Here is a 22,264-nt window from a genome sequence, read left to right as displayed (position 1 = left end):
GTGTCTGATGCAGTTCATTTGATACCGTTTTCCACCATCTTTTCGGCTAATATTATTAACTCCAACATTGTGATGATGATAATTTAGTTAATGGTTTTAATCTACTCCCCATTTGAGATATGTTGTGGCACCTCTTAAATCCAGGGTTATGCATAATACAAGGACATGTCCCTAATGCACTGAGAATATCCTCAATTTGAAAAGAGAATGCACTGTGGAAGGCTGGCGGAAAACAGGGCTGAAGGTCTTAATGGAACTCTTACAATAAATTAATTAAGGATGGGAGAGAGCTACGCATCTCCTTCCATTGTTATGCAGACGATATGCAATTATATCTTCTGGTGAAGCGCAGCAACGCTACAAAATTGTCCTGTCTAGTTAGCCAGCCTAACTGTCTCGCAGACTGGGATGTCAAATAAATTCCTTCTATTGAACTCTGACAAATTGTCATTGTTGGCTCAAATCACTTACATTCTCAGATTCAGTCGTCCTTGGCCTTATCCAATGTCAGGTCTGATGACAAAACACTGTGTCTTATTGAGCCCAGCCTACGCATTTTCAGATTATATCATGTCAGGAATATAATATCCAAGATCAGATACATTTTGAATTCGAATCACTGAAACCCTATAGTTTGACCAGGTTACCCCAGCATGGTCTGTACTTGGTTGCCTCCTTTTTCCCTCTACACCAAAATCTTTTCACAGAAAATAGCCGATCTACAAGCTTTTTTTCCATGTTATGTTCGCCCCAGAAACGGACGCTAGAGTTCACGTGATTAAAGGCACCAACATTATCGTTCTTGCTTTCATTTCCTCGCGCCTTGACGATTGCAATTGTGTTTTGATGTCTTCAGCAAAAAGGCTCTATGCACAGCAGCCATGTTGGAAAGAAATTGGGCCTCTTCCTTACTTCCTTCACAGGTGTTACCAATGGTTCTAATGAAGGCTCTGTTCCATTTAGTGGCAGTGGTTCTCAAACCTTTTAATTTCAAGGACCCCCATAACTCTGAGAGTGTACAAATGGAACCAAATGGACCCATAAGGGGCCATTTGGAACCCCCTCAAGGAACCATGAGGGCCCACACTTTGAGACCCACTGATGTACTGTAGAAAAGTGTTTCCAGTGAGTCAACATGCACAATATCAGCACCCTGACTCTGTTCGACCAGAATGGAACAGAGTCTTCATTAGTATCATTGGTAACACCTGTGAAGGAAGTAAGGAAGAGGCCCAATTTCTTTCCAATATGGCTGTTGTGCATAGAGCCTTTTGCAGGTACAGAACACTGCTGCTATATGCTTTTAACTAAAACCGGGAGAGGAGAACATAATGACTCCTAATTTAACTTCCCTACAATGTGTGTCTGTGTAGGGAAGTCAATCCCTTTTAGGATTGATTTTAAGATGATTACTTTTTAAGGCACTTCCCTGGCCCGGCCCCCTAATTACATTTTAGACTCATTAACCCTTCAGGAGCCTGTGCTCCAGCTTGAGGTCCTCGGGCAGGAAGCTGCATGGTAGTTGAGCCTGAGTGGTTCATGATTGATTGATTTATTATCAAGAATAATTAACAGTAGTACAGTCAAAGGTTATGCTAAAATGATAGCACTAAAAAAGCCCCAGGGGCTTTGTTTCCATTGCGGTCCATTGTACTCAATTCATTCATACAAAAGGTGTATTTACAGAAAAAATCACACCCTGTGTGAAGTGGGCGGTGTCTTGCTAGCTAATCACAATACTGAATGGAGTCAACCAATCATGTACAAAAAATAAATACATTTATTGAAACACTATTTATGATGGACGAAACCATAACTTAAAGAAAACAGATTTATGTTTTTTTTAAAGTTATGGTTTCTTATATAGGGCCATGTGTCTTGCTAGCTAATCACAATACTGAATGGGGTCGATCAATCATGTACAAAAGATAAATACATTTATTGAAACACTCTTTATGATGGACAAAACCATAACTTAAAAAAAAAAAACGTATGTTTTTTTTTAAGTTATGGTTGCTTATATAGGGCTATGCACATGCGTCATGTGACACTGGCCAATCACAGTCCTGAATAGATTGTGATTGGCCAATCACAGCGCAGGATAATTGTACAAATTTCCAAACCTCACATTTAGGGGCGGTTTCACTGCCCAGGATATTTGTACATTTTTCCAAATCTCACTTATAGGGGCGGTTTCACCGCCCAAAAATCACACCCTGTGTGAAGTGGGCGGTGTCTTGCTAGCTAATCACAATACTGAATGGAGTCAACCAATCATGTACAAAAAATAAATACATTTATTGAAACACTCTTTATGATGGACGAAACCATAACTTGAAAAAAACAAGATTATGGTTTTTTTCAAGTTATGGTTTCTTATATAGGGCTATGCACATGTGTCATGTGACACTGGCCAATCACAGTCCTGAATAGACTGTGATTGGCCAATCACAGCGCAGGATAATTGTACAAATTTCCAAACCTCACTTATAGGGGCGGTTTCACCGCCCAAAAGGAGGGTTGGGGGGTGGGGGGCAGAGGATGCTACTACCAAGTGGAGGCTGAAGACAAAGGGTGAGCGTGACTTTGCTGCCAGGGCTCCTTGACAGTGGTGGACAATAACCAGTGGTGGGAAAAGTGTTGCAGAGTAACTGAGGCCTAGCCACCTAATCGGGGCATGAGGCCAGCGTGATGTCACACCTGCGTCATCACTCATAGCATATAAGCTATAATCGTCCCCAAAGAATCGGTGCTTAGCCTCATTACTACCCAACGAAGAAGAGTATCAACTCTACCGAGGCCATAGGAAGGAACTAATCGCTCTAGTTCTGCCCCTGTCACACTTGTGACATTGCTCATCATAGGCCACCATAGGAAGGAACTCATCGTTCTGCCCCCGTCACACTTGTGATAATGCCGCCATAGGCAGGAACTCATCGTTCTGCCCCTGTCACACTTGTGACATCACTCATAGACTAAGCCCAGGAGAGAGAGAGAAGAGAGAGAAGAGAGAGAGAGAGGAGAAGGAACAAAATTGACTTGAGTAAAAGTTCAAAAGTATTGGCATCAAAATACACTTAAAAGTTGTTAAATGTATAAAATGTATAACAATCTTTTGAAAATAGCAGATCTACAAACTCACAAAGCGTCGCATCGCAACGCATTGTGAGCTTGTAGGCTATTTTCAAATGGCCGAAATGTATATACAGGGCTGAAGTGGTTAATATATGTTTTGTAATAATAATCAAAATCTACAAAGTAACTAGTAACTAAAGTTTTCAAATAATTGTAGTGGAGTAAAAGTACAATATGGAGTAGCAGAAAAAGTACAGAAAATTGGAAATACTCCAATAAAGTAAAAATACCTCACAAGGTTTCCAACCGACAGACACCGTTTACTTGTACGTGTAGGTACTTAGATTTTTGGAGTGTTTGTTTTTTGCTGATGACTTTCACTCTGCTACATTTTAAATAGAAACATTCCACACTCCACTGCATTTCTAGGAAGGGACTTTTGGGACCGAAACGTACACAAATATATGATGAATTAACCCATTAAGACCTGAGGCGATTCTTAAAAATCCTAACAGTTTTTTGAAAAAAATCCAAAAAAAAAATGTTTCCAAGATTTTTCAAAAATAGCAGATCTACAAGCTCATAGCGCGGCACTCGGTGCCGTGCTATGAGCTTGTATATCTGCTATTTTTGAATAGCCAAAGAAATCTAAAGTGACACAGATGCGTTCCAGGTCTTAATGGGTCAACCACGTAAGCCCCATTGTAAATATAGTGAAAATAGCTAATCTACATCTACAAGCTCATACATTGTTGTGCATTGTGAGCTTGTAGATCAGCTGATTTTGGCTAACAGATTTCAGTGTAGAGGGAAAAAAGGAGGTGGCCAAGTATAGATCGAGACACCGCTTAACAGAGTAATTAGGTTTAAGTGATTAATGTTTGATTTCTCACTGCACTTTTTATTCGATATATTTTATTCATCGTTTATTTTATTCCGTTGCAGAATAAAAGCTTTATTTTATTTCTTCAGTTTTATGTGAAGCACTTTGTAACCTTATTTATATGAGTGCTCTATAAAGAGTTATTATAATATCCATATACGATATTCTTCTTCAAGAGTCAGAACATTGATTAAGATGCGAGTATTCTTTCACCACGCTAAGAACAAGAACAACAGTGTTGAGAATATGGGTCAGACAGACACTCCGGATATACTGTAGGAGTAGGCTCTGTGTAGATGTGCACGTGCACGTGTCTGTGTGTGTGTGTGTGTGTGCGGGCGCGTGCGTATAAGTGAGTTAGTGTGTGTATGCGTGAGTGTGCTTGACAAGCAACCACCCCTTCCTAAATGAGATTAAATGGGAGGTTTGCCTCTAATCGCGTTGTAATGAGTTTCTGTGTAGCTCATACATTCACTAATTCCACTTGCCAATAGCGCAAACAGCTACGCGCACACGTGTGTGTGTGCGTGCACGCAGGGACGCGCACGCGTGCGTCTTTTTTTTGTGTGCATAAGAGACTGAGGGTGTGTGTGTGTATCGGAGAATGAGTCTGTGTGTGTGTGCGTGTGTGTGTGTGTGCTTTTGTGTGTATAAGGTTGTGTGTTTGTGAGTGTATAAGGTTGTGTGTTTGTGAGTGTATAAGGTTGTGTGTTTGTGCGTGCATTTGTGCGGCAAGGGGTCACCTCCCTGCAATCTTCCTCTCATTTATAACAATAGCACTGCCCTGTCCTCATCAAAAGGATTGCAATTTCTGAACAGAAATAGCATTAACTCGTGCACACACGTGCGTGCGCGCGCACACACACACACACACACACACACACACACACACACACACACACACACACACACACACACACACACACACACACACACACACACACACACACACACACACACACACACACACACACACACACACACACACACACAGTGTGTTTTATTGGCGTATAGATCTGTACGTCATTAGAACTCTCTACAGGCATTAGCATTGATCACCTGACCAGCAGATGAGACTGACCGACAAGGGCCAAACAAAGCCTGTCTACGTGTGTGTGTGTGTGTGTGTGTGTGTGTGTGTGTGTGTGTGTGTGTGTGTGTGTGTGTGTGTGTGTGTGTGTGTGTGTGTGAGCACACATGCTCCAGTCTCGTGCACGTCCTAATGGAACACCCTGGGATCCATAGTTTATTACATGCCTCCACAGACCACTGAGTAACCTGTGTGTGTGTGTGTGTGTGTGTGTGTGTGTGTGTGTGTGTGTGTGTGTGTGTGTGTGTGTGTGTGTGTGTGTGTGTGTGTGTGTGTGTGTGTGTGTGTGTGTGTGTCCATGTCCGCGCCACAGAACAACTAGCAATTTTGATGAGTTGGCCACCGGTTGCCACGGCAATGGGGGTCCACTGGGGCCCCCAAGGCTTTCAGGGCTCCTGTATACCGAGGAGGGGGTCAGAGGGGTCGCGGTGGCTATGTGCCATGAAATAGACCTCCAGAGTTGATGATCAACCCGGACAGACGGTAACAAGGGACACACCGCCACCTTTCCACTTCTCACCTGATTTCTTCCCGACCTCTATAAATGTCAACGCGCGGGCTGCTCGGCGCACGCAAAGGACCGCAGCATCGCCGACCTCTGACCTACAGCCTGAAGCTGAACGGAGATGACGAATGGGGGTTGTGGGGGGGGGGGGGGGGGGGCTACTTTATGTACAATTTACGATTTAGGCATTTAGCAGACGCGCTTATCCAGAGCGACGTACAATACATAGAATGCAAAGAGACAGTGTAGTGCCTCAGTTAAACTAGGATCACAGCCAGGTAAACAAAGAACCTACAGTATAGCTTCAGTCTAAAGAATTCAATGTACTACCAAAAAAAAAATACTAATCTGTACATTGAAACTACAGGATACCAGGCAGACAATGAACCTAGTATCTATCTGATAACATGCCATCTAGATCACTGTCTCAAACATTGTAATGTCAAGGACGCCCCAAATTGATTGGCTGCGGTCCGGACCCCCATCTGAAAAATATTTGGTGCCAGATATTGTCCAGAAGAAAAAAAAATCGTGAAAATGTTTGCAAATCTTTGAATATATATTTTTCAAAGCAAACATTTGTAAAATATTTTGTTCCAGGGACCCCCCCAGAAGCAAAGACTTGAGTTACAAATGTTCTCTTTAAAGAAATATATATATTAAAAAGAAATCACAAATGTCCACGATTTTTCAAAAATAGCAGCTCTACAAGCTCATAGCGCGGCACGAAGTGACGTGCTATGAGCTTGTATATCTGATATTTTTGAATAGCCAAAGTATAAAATATGGTTCAAATGGTTCAAATGATTGTGTCGCTACAGTATACTGTATTAACTAATTTAGCTGGGGTCCCCCTGGTACCCCACCAAGGACCCCTGGGGGTCTCCGGACCCTACGTTGAGAACCAATGATCTAGATAACATTTTTTACATCAAGAAAAAACTAAACAAAAGATGCACGTTTATGAATGAATTTACTTCTGTAAACCTGCGATGTGACAATAAAGCTGATTCTGATTCTGATTCTGCATACACAGTCAAATCCTCAGCGTTAACCACACGTTGTTATGGATGACTCAGTAGAATGATGTAAACATTATCTAACACCCTGGCAGGCTTTACTTACGTCTTTTGGCTGACTGTTCTGCTCTCTGTTCGTCTGTCAATATTTTTTGACGTTATTTATTCAGACTATTTACAGTACACACAGCCTGACTCACATTGTGACGCAAAGAATCACAGTGGACTAAGTTGCCGATTAATCTATGTGACCGTTTGCTCTCTGTTCGTCTGTCAATAACGTTATGTATTCAGACTATTTACAGTACATATACTGTAGCCTGACTCACGTTGTGACTCAAAGAATCACAGTGGACTAGTTTGCCAACGTAGCTATCTTCATTTGTGCCCTTCCATTGACATTCAGCAAACTTTTTTTATTTCAAGGGCCCCATGACTCTGAGAGTGCGTAAATGGAACCAAATGGACCCTTACGGGTCTAGTCACTGTCAGGGACTCAAAACTCAGAGAAACCAAGGAGGACAGTTTACGAAGCAAACAACAGTACAATGAACCAGCACAGAGAGCAGTCACAAATAGTCTTAAATAGTCTCTGGCCAAAATAGGCAGTCATTAGGCCAACAGCTCGCAGCTGTGAACCCGGGAGGAGCTCAGTCTGTCGATCACGACGCACAGGGGGTGAGGGGGGGAGCAGAGAGTGGGGAAGGCAGCACGCTGGGCAAGACCTAGGCGGTTGAGTGTCTTAACGGAAGTACAGAAATTTGGCGGAGGTACCGCCCAAGGAAATGACGTCGACGCTTTACAAATCTGTTTACATTCTCTGTGAATGAAACGAGTGTTATGATTACAGTTTACAGTTTACAGTTCAGGCATTTAGCAGACGCTCTTAATCCAGAGTGATTTACAGTAAGCCAGGACAAGATAATACATCAATAATACATCAAATGCATAAAAATAGTAATCTAATAATAAAGTAATATACTGCTCAAAGAAATGTAGGGAACACTTTGATCCCTTAAACCAATAATCTAATAATAACTAACGATTGGTCGAAAAAGATAGAAAAATATAGTTTCTGGGGGAAACGCGTACAACGGAAGTCCTTCCCTATAGACACTCTCTGCTTTAGGTCGTGATGCACCTGAACAGCTCGTTGGACCGGTCTGACAACGCTGAGGCACTTCACAGCGAGGGGAAGAGCAGGCTGTTCTTCCTGAGAAGGCTCAGATCGTTTGATGTCTGTAACAGGATGCTACAGATGTTTTATCAGTCTGTTATGGCAAGTGCTTTCTTCTTTGGAATTACGTGCTGAGGGGGGGGGGGGCACCACAGAGCGGGTGACACTTCTAAACAGACGATCTAAACAGGCTGGTGAGGAAGGCGGGCTCCGTCTTGGGGGGGGGGGGGGGTGTGGCCAGGGAGTGTACAGCAAGGAAGCCGGATGCCATCACGAATAATGCCTCCCACCCAGTGATGGAAAGTAACTAAACGTAAGTACTGTACTTATGTACAATTTTGGGGTATTTGTACTTTACTTGAGTATTTCCAATTTCCAATACTTTTACTTCTACTTACTTCTACTCCACTACATCTCAGCAGCAAATATTATACTTTTACACCACAACAATTATTTGAAAACTTTAGTTATTAGTTACTTTGCAGATATAAATTATTACATTATAAACATACATTAACCACTTTAGCCCTATTTTATACATAGGCTATTTGAAAATAGCCGATCTACAAGCTCACAACGCGTCGCGATGCGACGCGTTGTGAGCTTGTAGATCTGCTATTTTCAAACATTTTAGTACTTTTAATTTCGGTACTTTAAGTACATTTTGATGCCAATACTTTTGTACTTTTACTCAAGTAAATTTTACATTTTGGACTTTTACCTGTAACAGAGTATTTCTATATTGCAGTATTGGTACTTTGAATTAAGTAAAACATTTGAGTACTTTTTTCCACCACTGCCAGGGAGTGTACAGCAAGGAAGCCGGATGCCATCATGAATAATGCCTCCCACCCCCCTCTCCACCTAGAGATAATTGGGTACCTGAGGAAGAGAGGAAACGACAGATTCACCTAACCCGGGGCGGAGGTGATGTCAGAGACTTGGAAAGTCCTTTGTGCCGGTTTGCTTTGAAGAGCTACGACGAGACACACAACGGTCGCTTGACCAGGACAACCGTTATCTTGAAATATAATTGGTCCTCTCAATACTAATGCACATTATAACATGGTACCATGTTTGTCCTTGGTCTGTGTCTCAGAGGAGGGCTGTGGAAAGTTCAAGAAACTGGCCTACCAGTGACATCATCGATGGGGAATCCAAGCTAATAGAAACAGCAGGCTTTATTTCTATTCCTGGAAAGTTAGCATGCTATAATGGAAGCCATTGTTCTCGTGTTTTTTTTTTAATCTTCACAGCTCTCCTTTGAGACAGAGTGAGTAGAAACAAATTGTACCATTTTACCATGAGCATTAGTGAGGACCAATTATATGAACATAGGTTGAAAATGGGTTTAACCTGGAATAAATAGATTTTTTTCTGACCTGACCTCTGACCTCTGAGATTCCTAGGGTGGGGTTCTTTGTGCTGTTTTTCGCTGTTAACACTTTCACTTCTCACACTTTTTGCACTGACCAAATGGACACTTTTTTGATTGTCATTGCACTGATAATTATTAATATTTGTGTTCTTTTTATGAAATACAGTGAGAGCACTGTCTGCAATGGACACTTAATTAGTTTTTTACCTCCATTTACCGTTGCTCTGTAAAAACTGTTTATAATTATATGTTGATGAATTGAATACCTAGGACCCCAATGGAAACAAAGACAAAGTGTTTGACTGTTTTACATTTCTGTCTAATAAAATATTCAATCAATTAATCAATCAATCCAAACAGTACTAAAAGAACTAACAAAAACGTGCTGTGGATCGGCAACATTTTGACGATTTTCAAAATAGCCGATCGGCATTCTTTTCCCCCTTGGCTTTCACAATAGGGGCCTCAGCCAGAGGCTATGGTTATTTGGGGGTCCTTGGCGTGGAAAAGTTTGGATCCTCTGAAGAAGGGGGATTATAGAGGGATCGTCCACGCATGGCCAGTGAGTCTGTCCCTCATCCTCCTATTAAACCCATTCTGTAACTCCAAACGGACCCTCACACCGATGAATTTTAACTGTGTACTCTGTGTACTGTACTGTATACACTCATGCATGCAATAACACACCGGGCCGGCCGCGGGAAGGAAGGGCTAGCGTGAAATAGGAAGAGCAGAGAGAGAGAGAGAGAGAAAGAGAGAGAGAGGAGGGGGTTTCTATGACAACCGGGGCGGCTGAATGTTCCAGGTGACAGTGTGAGATCGTTGGAGATGCTAATTGTCCATTTTCAATCCTCCATAAAGTTTAACAACCGCTATGCCTCTCCACATGTTATTCTAACTCCGTCACACAGTATACCACTGGGACGCGCGCAGCTCTCTCTCTCTCTCTCTCTCTCTCTCTCTCTCTCTCTCTCTCTCTCTCTCTCTCTCTCTCTCTCTCTCTCTCTCTCTCTCTCTCTCTCTCTCTCTCTCTCTCTCTCTCTCTCTCTCTCTCTCTCTCTCTCTCTCTCTCTCTCTCTCTCTGTCTGTCTGTCTTTCTCTCTCCCTCCTTTTCTCCCCTCTCTCTCCCCCCCCTCCTTCCTTAAATCTTTCTCCCTCCATCACTGGCAGAGGAAGACGGTATAAATATCAGAGGAGACCTGCAGCATATGCACAGACCCTCTCTGGAGACCGGGCGTCTGAACACCTGATCAGCAGACTGTCTCTCCCTCCCTCTCTCTCTCTCTCTCTGTCTCTCTCTCTCTCTCTCCATCCCTTCCTCCTTTTCCTCGTCTCTCCTCTCCTTCCTCTCTTCGTGTTTCATTTCCCCTCGTCCTTGCTCTCCCCCGCTCCCCCCTCTCCACTCTTCTAATTTCCTTCCATCCACATTTGTCTCTCTTTAAACCATTCAATCCGGGAACGCATCTCTGTCATTTTTAGATTTCTTTGGCTACTCAAAAATAGCAGATCTACAAGCTCACAGAGTGCCACGCTATGAGCTTAGATCTGCTATTTCTGGAAAAAATCGTGAACATTTAGGCAAATCTTTGAATATATATATATTTTTTAAAGCGTACATTTGTAACTCAAATCTTTGCTTCTGGGGGGTCCCTGGAACAAAATATTCGACAAATGTCATAAATAGCAGATATACAAGCAGATATACAAGCTCATAGCGCGGCACTTAGTGCCGCGATATGAGCTTGTATATCTGCTATTTTGAATAGCCAAAGGAAATCTTTAAATGACAGAGATGCGTTCCTGGATTAAATGGGTTAACTTCTCTCTCCTGATTCGAACCCACCCCACCCAAACCCACCCCCACCCACACACCACCACCTGTGTTTTATCTCAGATTTAGGTTACGGCCCAAAGGCCTGAGTCTGGCCATGGTCTAGCGCTGTTCTATAGCCCCCAGCATTCCGTTTCTGTCCTGATGATCTCACCCCCCTCCTGCTTTCTTTTTCTTCTTCTTCTTCCTCCTCTCCAGACTCCTCCATTTCTCTCTCTCTCTCCGCTTTCTTCTTCTATGCTGCCGCTCTCGCGCTCTCCCTCCTCTCTCTCTCCCCCCCCCGCCTCCCGATCGGCAGGTTGCTAGGCAACTGTGCTCCATTGATCTAGAGGAGCAGGATGACAAGCTCACGTAACTGTCATGAAAAACACATACACACACACACAAACACACACGCGCTCACACAACACACACGCTCACACACAAACACACACACGCTCACACGCGCTCACACACACACACACGCACACACACACGCACACGCACACGCACAATTATATGCACACACACTGTTATCGCAGATGGGTATCTCAATAGCACCTTTAGAATGAATACATCTTCTCCTATCTGATTTGACTAAAGGACAAGGAACAGGAGGACAAGGCGAGGAGGAGGGACCGGCTGATACAAGCGACAGCGGAGGATGAAAGGGTGGTGCTACGCGTCACCCCCCCCCCCCCCTCCTACCCAGCCCCCCACCCCCATACCTTTTCCACTCTCTGCCCTTATACTTTTCCTTTTTTCCCTCTCTGTACCCTGGTGTAACCTCTTATCACCCCGGGAAAAAAGAAGAAAAAAAAACAATTACGTAGGTTCCCCCTGGTGGAGCTGGTTAACTCTCCAATCATGGCCCCCGCGCACACTTCTGGCCACCTAATCACATCAACCAAGCCTGGAATCTGGTACCATTCCATCCACCCTGCCTGCCTGCCTTGCCTGCCCCGCTCCAAAACACTCCGGATAAAAAACTGAAGGAATTGAAAACAAAAGCGTTTGAAATGGGAGGGAGGAGGGGAGGAGGAGGAGGAGGAGGAGGATGATGCACGCTGAGCTTGTTAGTGGAAGCTGACTGCGAAGCCCTGCGAGTTACTCTGGTGTGAAAGTATGTGGATGCTCATAAAGCTGCCAAGTAAACAGTTACACTGCTGTGTACTGTAATGCATGTGTCTACACTGGATCTATATGTAAACACTTACAGTGCTGTATTGTATGTGTGTCTACAGTGGATCTAAATGTAAACAGTTACAGTGCTGTACTGTAATGTATGTGTCTACAGTGGATCTAAAAGTAAACAGTTACTGTATGGAGCTGTGCTGTGTATGTGTCTACAGTGGATCTAAATGTGAACAGTTACAGTGCTGTACTGTATATGTGTCTAGTGGATCTAAATGTAAACAGTTACAGTGCTGTACAGTGGATCTAAATGTAAACAGTTACAGTGCTGTACTGTATGTGTGTCTACAGTGGATCTAAATGTAAACAGTTACAGTGCTGTACTGTATACAGTATGTGTCTACAGTGGATCTAAAAGTAAACAGTTACAATGCTGTACAGTACAGTGGATCTAAATGTAAACAGTTACAGTTCTGTACTGTATACAGTATGTGTCTACAGTGGATCTAAATGTAAAAAGTTACAGTGCTGTACAGTGGATGTAAATGTGAAGGTAAATCACGAGAAGTGGAAATGCACAGGATTTAATTTGATTTGCTGGGAAATCCATGCCTCTGCTTTCGATATCCCCCTCTCTCTGGCCATTTAGTTCTTATCACTGATGGGGGTGTGTTTTATCCCTGCTTCTGGTAAGACTGTCGTCAATACATAGATAGACAGATACCTTTATTGGTCCCGCGGGGGAAATATTCAGGCGCCAGTGACATGCATTTCCTTTTTGTAAATGTAGACTGTCTGATATGATTGAGATTTATGATCAAATTAAATGCATGTTAAAATCAGATGAACCCTGGTGTGTCCCTATTTGATAAAAATTATCAAATTTGTCAATGTTTGTCAAAATGTTGCGAAGGTTCTTTTAATGAAAGGATATATCAAAAATAGCCGATGTACAAGCTCTTGTGAGGTTGTAGATTGGCAATTTTAGCTATTTGTTTATATGACAAATGGTGAAAATAGCCGATGTACAAGCTCACAGCATGCCGTATCACGATGCATTGTGAGGTTGTAGATAGAATATTTTAGCTATTTATCATATAGAGTTGAAATGGTTAAGAAAATGTCCCCCTTCTGTTTTTTTGTGTTGTTTTTTGAAAATCAAACAATGGGAACGTGTAGCGAAGAGGACTGACTGTACATCTTCATATAGGATTAAGGGATGTCTTCCAAAGTGAAATTAGGGGACCCAGTCGCCAAATTAAGGGGAATTTAGTATATTCCGATCACGTCGTTAGTACATTTTCAGGAGGAAATTAAAGTAAGCTTAAAGGCATTTACGAGTGCACACTAATGGACCCCGAGGAACAGTAAACATCTTGCCCACTGACCAGCGCAATTAAACTGCAAGAATATAGTGAACACAGCTAAGGTTCTGGCTTTGTCTTTATGTCAGCTTGAACTTGTCGAACTATTACTCCAGTATTCCACATCTGCTCTTGCAAAAATAACTGTCAATTAGATGGCTCACGGTTGAGATAAATGTATATCCCGTGTGTGTGTGTGTGTGTGTGTGTGTGTGTGTGTGTGTGTGTGTGTGTGTGTGTGTGTGTGTGTGTGTGTGTGTGTGTGTGTGTGTGTTTCTGTTTACACAAATCCTTCACAGAAATGGAAATAAAGGAGAAATAATCTAAATAGATCTGTAAGCTGTTGTGATTTTTAATCTATAAAAAGGTGATTTTCATTGAAACAGCCAACATATTTCATTCTTTATAATTGATGTTTCTTTCCGTTACAATTTTGGAGAGAGCCACTCAGAGTACAATTGAGGTGACCTGCGTTCTGCAGTCGTCTGTGAAAAGTCCTACAAAATTGTGTTACGTTCGACGTTGAGTCGGCCACAATACATGCCCAGCATCATTCACCGGAATTATCCACTGTAGTTTCATAAACAAATAAGATGAATAAGGATATAAAACAGAGGCTCCTTCCATCTTTTTCATTTCACTGACCATATCGTTTCACTGTGAGCTCATAATTTATGGGATTAAAGTCGTCATTTGATAACAACAATAGTATCCCCGGTGCAGGAAATTAAACTAAATTAAGGAAGAAAGAAGCTTCCACATAGGGCAGCCTATCACTTTTGCATCTTTTCATGGGGTCACAAAAATCAGTAGGGTTCATCCTGCCATGCATGAAAGCGCACATTTAATTACACATCTAATTCCATGGCCATTCAGGCAGTAGCTTTCGAGATAATCTTGTTTGGGACCATAGTGTTGGACAGACGAATGTACCGACGGGGCGGGTGTGGAAAACATATGAACTGTGAATATGGGGTTTTGATCAACTGCTCGATGACATAGAATGCAATGCTATGTGTTGTTCAATAACAAGACAACAGCAATAACAAGCAACAGGATAGTGATTATCACATGACCTCCAGTATGGTATCTCTCACGTCTCTGACGTTTCACGTCAGTGTAGACACAGGTGGTTAGCACCAAGCCCCATAGAGAGAGAGAGAGTTACGTCACTAGCATAGACTCTTATTGTAAGAATGGGAATCTCAATGAGGACGATCCAATGTTTGGAACTACAGGAGGCAACATGCCGATTTGCGGCGAGATCAAAGCGTGACGCAACTCTCTCTCTCTCTCTATGGGTCTGGTTAGCATCAAGCCCCCAGAACCGCGGACGATTATCGAAGCCACAAAGCCTGGTGGCCAAATCTGGTATTGCAAGACTTCCCACATTTAGGACGCTACTGCGCATGCTTCTATTGTCTGAAACGCTAGTGCGCTCTGCTCTATTGGCTCCAACGTTAGAGCCAATCCCAGAAGAAGAGTGTACTTTCGGGTGCTTCATGCACTTGTGAGCAACTTTCATTGAAATGAATAGGTGGGGGGGGCGGGGCCGTCCGTTCTCTAGATATATTATAACTCTATACGGTTAGCACAAGTCGAGCAGGGCCTTCGAAAACGGTCCTTTGTTTGTCTTTCTCACGGGTGTGTCAGTCACATAATATAGTATGTACAGGCCCACTATTTCAGCAATAACATTAAGTAAAAGCTATGCTTTGAACTTAAGTGGAGTCAAGGAGGTGAGTAAATGAAAATCCATAATTTCCATATTATATTCCATAATTTCCATATTATGTTTCAAACATTAGAACACCCGAGGAGCATTAAAATAAGTAGTGGATCGACATGGCTGACATCCCTAATTATCGAATTATCCAAAGTTAAGCAAATCAAAGAGACTGAAGGCCTGGGGGGCGCTACAACAACTCTCCTGCGCCCCCATAACGTCTCATACACCACGGCTGTGGAGTTCTTCCAAACTCTGAATATGTCTGGCAAGGTTAAAGCAGCAGTTAACCACTTAAACCATTAACACCGGGAAAGAATCTGTGTCATTTTAGATTTTAACCCAAAAAAGCATAATTTTATACTTTGTCTTTGGCCATTCAAAAATAGCAGATCTACAAGCTCATAGCGCGTCACTTCGTGCCGCGCTATGATCTTGTAGATCTGCTATTTTTGAAAAAACATTTTTAACTCAAATCTTTGCTTCTGGGGGTCCCTGGAACTACATATTTTGAGATGGGGGTCGGCGGCCAAATACATAATAACTTTGGGTGGTCCTTGACATGAAAAAGTTTGAGCACCACTGATGCAGCAACTTAAGTTTTTCTGAAAACTGTTAGGATTTAGAAGACATTTTGTAGAATCGGCCTCAGGTCTTAATGGGATAAACTATATTGACCAGAGTCCCCCCAGGGCTCTATACTCGGCCTCCTCCTGTTTTAGCTCTATACTAAATTATATTCTGCAAAAAATAGTCGATCTACGGCTCAGAGAGATCACAACTCATCTCGGTGCGACGCATTGGGAGCTTGAAAATCTAGCTATATCCACTGAATGTTTCGCCCCCCCAGAACAGGGACGATAGGGTTCATGTGGTTGAAAAAGATTTGCAGTTGTTCTTCTTTTGTGCTTAATTCTTTTCAATATGAATGAGGGCTTATACAGTAGGTTTGGCCTCGGTGGCGATCAATGCTGTGCGGAGAAACAAGCAAATATCTGGAGGATTAGAGGCTTGTCAGTCCATCATGCAGCCGAAGGCTAACAATGGAAATGCGAGACATTCAAGAGCTGAGAAGAAGCTCCTTTAACAAAGCTAAGGCAGAGGAGAAAATCAAACAAGCCACACAGTATGCTTTAGAAAATGGTTGGCAGCGTTGTCAAGTATAACACCGTGAGCCGTAGTCGACACATGACAGACCTCCGGTATTGTACTTTTGTTGAACTGTTTCATAAACACTCGAGGATTTTGCTGTGCAGGGCAGGGAGGAGGGTCAGCCACAATCTGCTGGACAGGTCATCTCAGCAACAATACCTCCCGAGGGCAGAAAGAGAGTCATTCGGGCACATTTAAAGAAGACAAAGGAGAATTTCACAGAAGTGAGAAAGAGGATTATGATGATAAATAAAACCAACATACTCAATATGAACAGCATCTATCTTCAGCGGCAGGCAGCACAGCTAGAGAGCAGCGAACAAGATGCTGATGGCAGAGAAACGGGCCCACACCAGAAACACAGGCCAGCTGAAGCCAGACGAAAGAGGAATCTAGGGGAGATAAATAAATCATTAAATAAAGAAATGAAATAAATAAAACAAACAAACACTCTCCGGCAGGAGAGAGAGAGAGCACTTGATTATCAGAGTGGTTACTCTGTTGGTATAGGTTAGAGTTGTCATCCTGAACGCTAAATTAGATTAATGATTATTTTGGTTGAGAGCCTTGTTTTCGGTAGTCAGTATGCGGGCGTGCAAATGAAAATGTAAAACCAAATTAGAGTCAAAATGTTTTTGTTTTCTCCACACTCCCAGCAATGAGGGGAGGAGCAGATAAGCAGAGAAGTTCATCAACCCCCTCCCGTCTGTTTTCAGCCAGACATTATAGTTGATATTCTCAACTTCTTCATGACTCACCATCATCACTTACACAGTGACGTTCAACAACATCTTCATAGGTAATCGAGTGGCACAGGGGGTAAAGTATATGCCCACTAGGGGTTTGAATCAACCGTGGCGCATATCTGACTTGGCTGATCTCTAGGCACAGAAGCCATGTTGGCAAGAAATTGGGCTTCTTCCTTACTTCCTTCACAGGTGTTACCAATGATGCTAATAAAGGCTCTGTTCCATTTAGTGTAGCACAGTGGTTCTCTCAGACATTTTAATTTCAGGGACCCCCATAACTCTGAGAGGGTGCAAATGGACCCTTACGGATCCATTTGGTTCCATTTGCACACTCTCAGAGTTACACACCCGTAAGGGGCCATTTGGAACCCCCTTAAAGGGTTAGTTCAGATTTTTTGAGTATTTTCTGTAGGAAATACTTACCATTAATGCAAAGGTATTAATTGATTGCCCGAGTCCCGTGGTCAGAGTTATGGTCCGTTTCTGATAAATATGAAGTAGTACCGGTAGATTAGTAGATTTGGTGGGGGCCGCTCATTAAAAATAAATTAATTAAAAAAACTAGCGTCATTTGTATTGTTGACCTATTTCTACCATATAGAGCAGGTTTCGTTCAATTTCGACCCCTCTGTCACATGGTACTAATGTTTGTGTCCAGAATCACTGCGCCGCGGCAGCCTAATCACGCACAAAATATATGACACAAAAAATAGTACAATGTGACAGAGGGGTCGAAATTGAACGAAATATTTATCAGAAACGGACCATAACTCTGACCACGGGACTCGGGCAATCAATTAATACCTTTGCAACCACTACATTAATGGTAAGTATTTCCTACAGAAAATACTCAAAAAATCTGAACTAACCCTTTAAGGAATCATGAGGGTACCTGGACCACACTTTGAGACCCACTGGTGTAGCACAGTGTTTCCAGGAGCAAACATGCACATGTTATACGGGAGGATTAGGATGGAGGCGTAGCTGAGCTACGTTCTCATAGGGGCTACTCACTGACAGGTATCAGGTATAAGCCAGCACAGCATGATACAATAGCAGTGGCAAAACAGAAACGTGTGGGGAGGAATTAAATGGAATAACAACTAAAGTGGGAGAAAATAGGGGGTTAAAAAATAATTGGCTCCTCTAAATTTAGAAGAAAAATAAAAACGTCTTCACTGACGGGCACAATCTTTAATTGTCATCTCTACTCAGTCCTTTTGTCACTCCACCAAAAAGTTAATATCTGCTCTTTCTTCATCTTTTTCCAGCTCAGCTCTCCCAATTCTCTCCAGACTCCTGTGATCATGCCTTGGCTCGCCCCCAACTCCTTTTCCTCCGGCTCCCCCATCTCTCTCGGCTCCAGTTCCCCTGTGGTCTGCACTCCCTCCTCCTCCACTCCACTTGCAACGCAGACATCAGCTCAGACTCCTACCGGCTTTGGTCCTGGCTCCCTTCCAGCAATTATTTGGTTGGTTCCACACTGACGCAGACACAGACTCCGGCTCTGACTCCTCTTCATCATCTCTTCCTCTCTCTCTCCGCGGAAGTGAAGTCTCCTCTGGCATTGACGCCCACTCAACTCTAGAAAGGGCAGCAGCTGAAACTTCCTTAGTGGCACTAGCTTTCTCTTTCTCTATAACTTGGACTCAAACTGATTCTTATACTGCACTTGACTCTTCCACTGTCTGTCCACGACTTCCGGTGACTTACACGTCTTGGTGTACAAAACCTCCAATCCCATGCCTGTCTATACTGTACAGTACTTTAGACCTTAACTGTTGTGCAAAAAGGCTGTCTGCACTGAGGATGCCTGCTGCCACCAAATCGCATGACGCAAGCAGGAACCCGAATAAAGACGTTTCTTTTGGAACTGTCTCCTAGGAGGCCACTTGTCGAGTCACTTTCTGTGACTGGGGGATTAGGTTAGGTTGGGTTTTTACATGTTTCTAAGCTCAAGAAAATGTAAATAAAAAACGTGTCCATTATCCTTTTATTCTATATATACAGTATATAGTCGCTGTCGGGTGGAAATAAAACCTGTCCAAAACTGTTCCTTTTTTATTATTATTTTAAAAACGATTTGCGAGGCGTTGTGAGCTTGTAGATCGGCTATTTTCACAACTTTTGTGCGACACTCTTGTATGATGAAGTAGGGCATTCCTTTAAGAAAGAAATGCAACATAAAAAATTGAAATATGGAGATAAAAGGCTCCTGCCCGGCACATTTATTTTTGCTGCTTTTTTATTGTCAGCAGTAAAGCTTTCACAATAAAGTCTTTGACTTCATTACCCAAGAGTCTCTGCAAGCATGTCATGCGAGGACGAGCTGCATGGCCAGTCTTCGCTTTGACTGGCAGTTCTGCCGTGGCAAATTCCAGGATGGAACTCATTTTCTTCCCTATACATATAGTAATACAGTCAAGCCCCTATCAGGGACCCCCTATACATTTATGGAAGGATGATTGTTATTGCTTAAACATGCAACTTTATAATTTTGTGGGACATAATATCCTATATAGTTGTTAAAAAGTTACAATAGTGCTGCTTTAACATGGCATCTGTTATTTCGCTCACAAAGATGAAATGAGAGGAAAAAAAGGAAAATAACTACATTTATTTATGTTTGTTACAAAAACACGTTCCAGGATAGACTTCCCCTTGTCTCGTATTCATTTTCTTGGAATTAATCAATTTTAAATCAAAAAGACAAAACCAGGAGGATTTTTTTTTGTTTTCTATGGTAATTTCATCATCCCATGGATCCCAGGGTGATGCAAAGACGGAGAAAAGGCAGGAAAAGTTGTAACAACGCATATTTCAAACCCCCCCTCTTGAATCAATCTCCATCCATACATTTTTATCTCATTTAATAGTTTTCTATTATTTATTTTATTCTTGTATCGATTCACTCTCCCACTAATAGTGGGACAATAACAGAAATAATAATAGTATCTTCTAACAAAGAAATCAATAAAAACAAACAAGCAAAAGCAAACAGATTTAAAAAAAAAACTTAATTCAATATCTGCAGTTAAATTATTCCACTCTACACCATTTACTGTGACAGACAGATAGCATGCTGTTGTTTGTCTATTTAGCATGTCTTCATCTTAATTGATACAATGTTTATCAAGTCCAAGTCTGAAACGTTTTACATCATGTTTGCACTTTTCACCTGGCAGATGCTGCTTATACACAGTAGTTACTGTGATGCACCATGCAGCTCAGTGGCAGTGTTGCCATGTCCGCTTATTATAAGCAATTTTGGGCTTGTTTTTCTGTAAAGTTGCTTGTAAAATATTGGTAGTTGAGGGTTGTGTTTTTTTTTTGGGCTTGTTTCTAAAGTGTTGTTTAGTTGCTTATTTGGGCTTGCTTCCAATTATTTTTATTATTTATTATTTATTATTTAAACCAGTGGTTGTCAAATATGTCATGTCATGGACCCCCCCAAATTAATGTATCTGTCCCTAACCCCCCATCTGAAAATGTGTTGTGCCATGGAGCCCCTACCAGATTTGTGTTGTTAGAATGTTTAAAAAATCTTCCAAATATATAAAAAAAAAAATCAAGATTATTTTGAAAATAGCAGATTAGCGAAGCGATGCGTTGAGAGCTTGTAGATCGGCTATTTTCAAATAGCCAATGCACAGTATATACTGTAGGTTTAAAGTGCCCATGTGGCCCATAAATAGTCGCTTCTTTTGAACCTTGTTTTCCTAGACCTGGTTGCTTATTTCTCTCACAAAATCTGGCAACACTGCTCAGTGGCCTTGGCTTGTGTTTAGTGTCCGTTTAGTGTCCGCCCTGAGACAGTGGGGGAGGTCGGCCGAGTTCAATCCCCGGCCGAGTCATACCAAAGACCATAAAAACGGTATCCGATAGCTCCCTGCTTGGCACTCAGCATCTGGGGGTAAGTCCCTGCGACATAGTGTCATGTCCAGGGGGTGTGCTTGTACATCAAGGAAACAGGAGATCGACTCCTGACCTATAGGGCCACATGGCTCAGGAACCATTGGTTCCCAAGCATAGACTGTAAAAATGAAGGACAAAGCGACGCCATTGATTTCTACAGACCTTAATTGAAGCCGATTGATGGTTCAGGAATTTCAAATCCGCCATCTTTCTATATCGCATCATATCGCGTCATATAGCTAATGCAACCGGAAATGAATGCTATTGGTTGGGTAGCTTGTCAATCAAAACCCATACGCTTGCATTGAGAAATAAATCTTTCTGACACCAGCAGGGGTAAAACAGCGAAACTATACAGGCCATTCATATGAACTGTCACTTCCTATATAGACTCAATTTCAAAGGCCAATGCTGGGCCCTTGTTCCCATGAAGGCAAGGTAATAGAGCACCGAAGTCCTGACGTGACTCGTTCATCCCCAGGTTTGCGGAAGTAATTTCTCTATGGAGAATAACATTGGGTCATCTTAGAATCGTCTCATATAAGAATTGTGGTCCAAAAATAAACACCGCGTGTCGGCGTTATTGTCAGGGAGGGGGTTCTGTATCGTTTATGATAGTCAGTCACTTATATTTGATACAGTCTGTTTCTGGCGAAAATGTAACTAATTCGGCGGAAGTAACATTAGCGTTTTCTCACCGTCAGTTGATGCTTCATATCCATAAGAGTCAACACGCCGGGGTCATGTGTTTATTTTTGGAACACAGTTCTTATTTGACGCGATATTAAATACGTCTATGGGATTCAGAACGGGGGTGGAAAACTGCGAACCAGGTAGACAAACAAAGGATGTGTAAATTACGTCAGACTTCGGCGGTCTATGCTGGATAGTGCTGGATACCACCTAGTAGGCTGCCTCACCACCAAGTGCTGTGTCTCTCATCCATTTTCAACATCCTAATACAGTAGCATTAGCTATTTCAAGTTTATTTTTCATTTTTTATTTTTTACACTTTGACAGAAATAGTCCTTATTAATTTCAGATGTGACAGTTAGAACACCAAACATAACTAAAAATGTCAGCAGAAATCCGCACGGAAATATGCTATTTAAAAACGCTGCTGGACAGGGTTTAGACTACAGTACAGCAGTAGCATTTAAAAAGGTCTTTAATCTGGCCTTCATCGTTAAGTGGAGTTCAGTTCACTAAAGAGTTCACATAAGATGGCACTGGCAAAAAAAGCACAGATATTTCCACAGCAAATGAGCTCATACCGAAGCCGCTGAA

The sequence above is a fragment of the Gymnoscopelus braueri genome (genome assembly GCF_963280865.1).
Source record: "Gymnoscopelus braueri genome assembly, chromosome: 17".
Classification (NCBI taxonomy): Eukaryota; Metazoa; Chordata; class Actinopteri; order Myctophiformes; family Myctophidae; genus Gymnoscopelus; species Gymnoscopelus braueri.
Note: the sequence above shows the minus strand (reverse complement) of the source record.